The 6,901-nt window shown below is 34.1% G+C and overlaps 1 pseudogene; it reads right to left on the reverse strand.

Moving 5' to 3' along the window:
• Positions 1–1,034: 1,034 nt before the first annotated feature.
• Positions 1,035–6,694, reverse strand: LOC115242522 (annotated as a pseudogene).
• Positions 6,695–6,901: the final 207 nt, after the last annotated feature.

The raw sequence follows: 6,901 nt of genomic DNA on the forward strand, positions 1-6,901 counted from the left end.
ACAATATTAATACAATATTATTAAGTATTAAATAAAAATTTCGGTTAAAAAAATTTTTTTTTTAAGCTATGCTGATATTTGCAGATTTATGTTTTCATGTATGATGTATATGAAAACTCGGGCTATTCGACGGATCGACTTCAAATTTTACATACAAATTGCTAAGATTTCGCATCTGCTAACAAAGCCTTTTTTTAATTCGGTTTCCTATTTTTTTGTTACAAACAAAGAAAGATGGACTTTTTTCAAAAAAAAAAAAAAAAAAAAAAAAACTTTTTTCAACACGCTGCCATTTTTTTATTTTTTAAAATTTTGAAAAAATGTTTGGATAGCAGATAGCTATTACAATGTTTAATAAGAAAAAACTTTGATTTTTTTATTTCAGATATGATCTACGAATGTTTTCATGCACACCGTGCAGCCTCCTAAAATTTAGAGGAGCTCCGCAAATATTCTCATAACTTCTAAAAAAATTTTTTTTTAAACTGAAAATGTTTATTTAGGTAGTTAATAATATTGTTTTAATATCGTTAAAAATTAAAAATTCTTATCAGGTCGTTGCGCTGCAAAAAATCTAGAAAATGTACCCATTTTTCGAGGTTTCAAACGGGTATGCCTCCTTAAGACCAGAACAATTAAAATTGATTGCATAGTTCTTGAGATATTAATAACTATTAACAGTAATGTGTGCCGCTTTGTATATTTTAAAAAATTTTGATATGCTATTCGATCCTCGACTAAAAGTTCGTTATGTAGCATGTTAAGCATACTTTGCTCTCTTCTAATATGCCATAACTTACACCAAATATTTCTTTTACGTTTACGAAGTTTATTTCTACGAGCGGATATTGCTATAATTGTGGATATTATTGAAACTGATGTTATTATTAAAGAATTCTCCATAATATACTTTTATTATATTTATATGTATTTCTTAATAACTATGTCGTATTTTTTAATAATCCAACCATATGTCAAAGAAAGAAACAATCGAATATTCTATACATAATTTTAAATCAAATTATGGTTCGTGTAATACAAAAATTTTTTCTTATCTATAATTATATTCATAATTTGATATATAAAATTATAAATAGAATTCTGTCTTGAATTCTGTTGCAAATTATAGATCGTGTAAAGTGGGCTTAAGAGAATATTTTTATCCAAAATATATTAAATCTACTACGTACGTCACAAACTGTACAATGGTATCTGGTCTCCACATGATTCTTGCAATTATTACAAGTGTAAACGAACTTGTCTTGGCCTTGATTATGTAACTCATATAACATGGACATCGAACTGAACTTTGCTCTTCTCAGCGATGAAAATTCGTAATGCCTCTCTCTCGCCATCGTCAAAAATGCATCACGACCGTCCATCAAATCGCAGTTGATAACGGGATCGGGATCTTGGATCGGCTAAAGATATTTACGTAAAAGATTAATAATTACATGTAATAAACTTTTGAATCATAAAATATAATAGACAAACTTACTGATAAACTAGCCGCACTTTGAGCACTATGCAACCTTATTACAAAGAATGCTTTCTTGTGTTTTTTTATAGTTGCAAAGATTTTTGCGGAAAGAAGATCATTGCCGGTCTGAGGAGTACTCGATTTCCTACTATTTTTCCTTTGATTCGCTTTGGACTTGTTGGATTTCTTCGCCTTCTTTTGGCTCTTCTATATATAAAAAGAGAATAATAGTTATTGTATGTTAATAAATAAAAAAAATAAATAGAGGAAAATTTATCTTCCACAACTTACCGCGTTTGCCGCCGCAGCAGCCACTTCGGCCTGTTTACGCTTTTTTTCCTCTTCCTGATCTAATTCTTTAATACTTTCTTCCAGCACATTCGGCCAAAAGTCACCTTCAAAGTATGGCAAATCCGCCGCGGACGAAAGTCTGTCTTCCATAACTTGTTCCAAAATGTCCTGCACACAAAAGTTTTATTTGTATATCTTTCTCTCAACGCGCGTAAATAATAAAAAATATTTGGCAGAAAATATATCGTCTGCAAATCCTATGTCCATTGTTTTTAATAACAAGAACATTAGCTTATACAGCAGACATTTATTTAAGTCTCATTTGACTCCAATATGATACTGCCACACTTATTGGAAACACTGGAGACTAGATATTAAAAAATAAAACGCGTTTTTGAACCGACCTTATAAATGAATACGATTTTCTCGTCCATTCCTTTGTCCAACATTTTCTTATACCACTCTTGTAATCTTTTAGGCTTTGGTATTTTCTGTTCTGCGGGATGGCAGTGAAAGATGTAATCATCCCCTTTTGAAAGGGGACATGCCCAAATATGAGCCATAGTGTAACTACAAAAATATTTTTTAAATATTTAGAATTTTTAGAATTAGTATTGTATCATTATATTAATGTAATAACTGGATATAATGTATAATTATATTCAGTTAATATAATTTTTTTTGAACTCACCCAAGCTGCTTTGCGTAATCGAGATATCCTAATATAATTTCTTGGTAAACGGCCGTACGAAATTGTCTCGGCCGGAAGAAATGGACAGAATCTATATACGCGATATAAACTCGTCTTTTATTGGGTGGGGTGCATTCGCTCCCGTATTCCTGTATATGCATGCCAAAAAAACAGACGTCTGTGCCGTCAATCTCCTCAAATGCAAATAACGTTTTTGCGCGGTAAGGGAATTCACCAGGCATGTCGCCATTTTCGACGAATCTACTTCGCATACCTGGCTTGACCTCGACTACCTTTTTACTGGATGCAACCACTCTGATTGCAACTTCACCGGCACCTGCTTCCTTCTTCTTTAGAAAATTACTTACACGCGTTTCTATATAGGTGCCGAGCTTCGTTATAGGCAATCGTTTTGCGTTGAACTTATTTTCTTTCCGTTTCTGTCCTTTCTTCTTTAAACATTCATCACAGATAAATCTGTGAAAAATCTATGTAAAAAACTTCATAGCTTTTTAGAATTAAAGTTTTTTATTATCGTTATTTTTACCCGAATAATCCCATATGGAGTATACAAATTTTGTGTACTCTCCTTCCGCAATCCATACAGGATACGAAAGGTTCCAATTCTAAGTGATCATTCTTCATCTTCTGGAATTGTTCCTTCTTGATGGCACTATGAAAGAAAAAGATAGAAATGCCATATATAAACTGAAATAACATATTAACAGACTACATCCTTTACACTTACGTTTGAGGTTGCGTTGGATCATCTCCCAACGTCAGTGTGTCTCCAGGAATGTCGTTGAAACATTTCTGACAGAAGGTGTATCTGTCGGACTGAAGACCAATTCCCTTTAGACTGCTATTATATCGGCATCGTACGTGGGTTTTATCACATGAACAACGATGGCTTCGTGATACACATCTATCGATTAATAAATAATTAATCTATAATTTAAAATACTTATACGTATAATTTAATATTTCGCGTATATATCAGGTCTACCGGAAAGTTCTGTCCGTTTTTGGAATAAAACAAAATACAAATTTTTATTACCGTCAATAAACTTTATTAAATAATGTAATTGCCATTATTATTAATGATTTCTTGCCAGCGTGAGGGCAATTTGTATTCAAACATGTGCTTACGTGTCGAGACTGTCGAGACTTGTTGTGATAGAAACGGACAGAACTTTCCAGTAGACCTAATATGTTATATTCGATTTTTCGCAATAACACATGCATGCAATGGTATCGCCAATTATTTCACAATTCCGATTTCGTGTCATTTTTTTTTATTTATAGTCGCATATACCAAAAGGCTATGTAAAATTAAACATACTCAGAAATCAATAAGATTTTATGATATAATATTGTAATTTTCCTCATAGTTTGCTTTGATTGCTACAATTATGTCTCTCGATAGAATACATATCCCTTAAATATATGCGCAATTCATGTATAAACTTCAAGTATAAGTTAAACATAAAAAAAAATTTGTATGAGTAATTATTATAAATTTTAATTAAAAAAGAAAATGTAGGTCAGGAGACTGACCTGCTTTTGCATGTATTTCCAAAAAAAATAAGAATTATGAATTAGACATAAATACGTAAATTATAGAAATTATATTCGATGGGATACTATCTCATTGAATAGACATTACCTTAGTACAGTATCTGTAGACTTGAGAAGTCTTGCGATTGTAGAGCCAGGCATTGTCAAACATCATCCACACATCATCGACGTACTCCCACGGATCGCTATATTTCTCCGTGTCGAGTTTCTTCTTGATCGTCGACAAATCCATCGGTTTCTTTACGATGGTCGGGTAATCCGGTATACCTAACGCCTGAGGATCCACGGGTTGTCGGAACGGTATGGATTCAGGATCTTGTCGATACAGTTTCTCCAACGTCGGCATCAATGCCTGGCGTAACTCGTCAGGCTTGAACAAACACTTTTTCTTATCGGTGGACGTACCGCTTGGTTGAATCAGTTCCGGCACCATGGGTTTAATATCAGAGGTGGTCGCATCCTGACCAGAGATGGGAGTCATGCTCTCTTCCTTGATGCCAGGTTCCTCTTTTATGGTCTGGCTCACATCTATATAAATCACAAATTTTGTTTTTAAAAAGAATCTAAAAATATTTCTAAGTAGAATATCGTACAACTATTAATTATCGCGCACGAAATGTCATTTATAAACAAAATTTTTCTAAATTACCTTGCGCAGAATTATATCTGTTTATATTCGGTTGTGTTATCAGCGAGCAAATTGGACAATCACTTCGATTACAATATTTATGTTTGATAATCTGCCTGGATATACTACAATGTGGCACAGTGCAATTCTTGTCAGCTATACAACTCATCATGTGATTCAAGACGTTTTTCATCGTCTTACAATCCGGTAAGGTACACTGTCTCATCTCACCATTCGCTAATCTTTTGTGAAGGTAGCATGTACGCACATGTAGAATTAGCAACAATTGCTGTTGAATAAGTCTACATTTTTCAGGATCGGGTGTCGATTTTGCTGTCCCTAAAGATAACAGATAGAAGAGATCTTGATAAAGATATACCAAGTTTATTTAGCAATGTTACTAGAAATAGTATTTATAATAATGAGTAAATATAAACCTACCAGCTTGAGACGGTACAGCCATTGGGCCTTGAGCACCTGGTTGGGGAGTGCTTGGCTGTCCTCCAGTCGACGCTCCCGACTGAGGTTGAGCGGGACTCGGTGCGGATGGTTGTGCCTGTTGTGCTGCCATTCCATCTTCCTGACCGCCTACAACGTTTGTAGTACCAATAGGGCCGGCCGTTCCGGTGAATCTGTTGGCGGCTGCTGCTGCTGCTTGCATAGCGGTGATGTTTGTACCCACGGCCTTTTGTTATGGTTTGACAAGACCTACGAGATTATTGAGTTACTTTCGGTCGAAGCCCACCAATATTTACATAACTTGTATTATATTTTATTTTCTAAAGTCAAGAACTTTTATGTCCTTGGCAATTTCACTTAGTCTTTTATTGTTATGTTATGTATATATTTTGATAAATTTCAAATTTGCTTACATATTGTTTGTTGTTTTGCTTTCTTCAAAACGCAGCAAAAACGAGCAAATCTCTAAAGGACTTTTTGGCAAACTCCGAATTGATATTGGAGATCTCGCGCGGTGACAATAATGCGAAACTCCGACTTCAGGATTACCAATCTGAGAAATAAATTCTCGATCTCTATGTAGAGGTGTGTGTCTATATACGTACACACACGATTGAATTGCTCGCGTGGACGCACCGTGGAGAGGAAAGATAGAAAAGGATCAACGATCACGTTATCCTTGTTCCTCTAGCGTATCGCTTTATAGCCGAGATACGGCCTGAAAATGCTTTTTGGCCTCTCGTGGCAAAAAACAATAATGCAACTAGGCTAACAAGCGCCCACTTTTTGTAAATTTTATATTTGTTTATGCACATTTATGCGTATATATATGTATCAATAATATCTAAAAATTATATATATGATTAAAAATTGTATGACGATAAATAATAACAGTAAAATAATAACTCACAGAGTGAACTAATATACAATATGTAAAACACGGGCACTTATTAGACTTGGCAATTTATTGCTTTTCTACTTGTTGCTTTTTCATCGGTACTTTATGTATTGTCAGCATGATAGAGCGACAAGGAGAGAACAATTGTTAATTCTTGGCTTACATTATCTTTCAGTAATTGCAAATTTATAGACCGACAAGTATGCTATCTTGATTTCTTTTCGATTATATCGATATTATCGCGTAAAAATATCTGCTACATAAATACTGATAATATGAAAGCATGTACAAGAAATATGTGATGGCTCAGTGCAAGAGTGTTCAATCTATCACGCAGTAAAACTCAAGTTCAATTCCACAGACATCTTAACAAAATTTTTTTATATTTTTTGTTATATAAACGTTATTACATTTTGTGTGAGAATTATATTTAGAATAATTATTAAAATTTTGAAAATATGTTGACCATTTTGTAATTGTACATGTGTATAAAAAATTTATTTTATGTATTTAATATATCTTGTAATAAACCAATAATAGCTAGGAGAGAAAAGCTATTATTATTTTATTTAATTATTATTAATATGTAACGACAAGGTCGTCACTAATACTGTAAATATTGTAAATATGTTAAATATGTTTAAAATATAAAAGTGAATAACCTCGCATGCCTCACTGTCTCTTCCTGCTATACCTATCCTGCTTGCGCATGCGCCACCCGTGCTATCTCGCTTGCACGTACGCCGCTCGTGCTATCTCGTTTGCACGTACGCCACACGTGCTATCTCGCTCGCACGCACGCCGTTCGTGCTATCTCGCTTGCACGTACGTCACACGTGCTATCTCGCTTGCACGTACGCCACACGTGCTATCTCG

This window comes from Formica exsecta, unplaced genomic scaffold (genome assembly GCF_003651465.1).
Source record: "Formica exsecta isolate Colony F162 unplaced genomic scaffold, ASM365146v1 scaffold60, whole genome shotgun sequence".
NCBI classification, from domain to species: Eukaryota; Metazoa; Arthropoda; class Insecta; order Hymenoptera; family Formicidae; genus Formica; species Formica exsecta.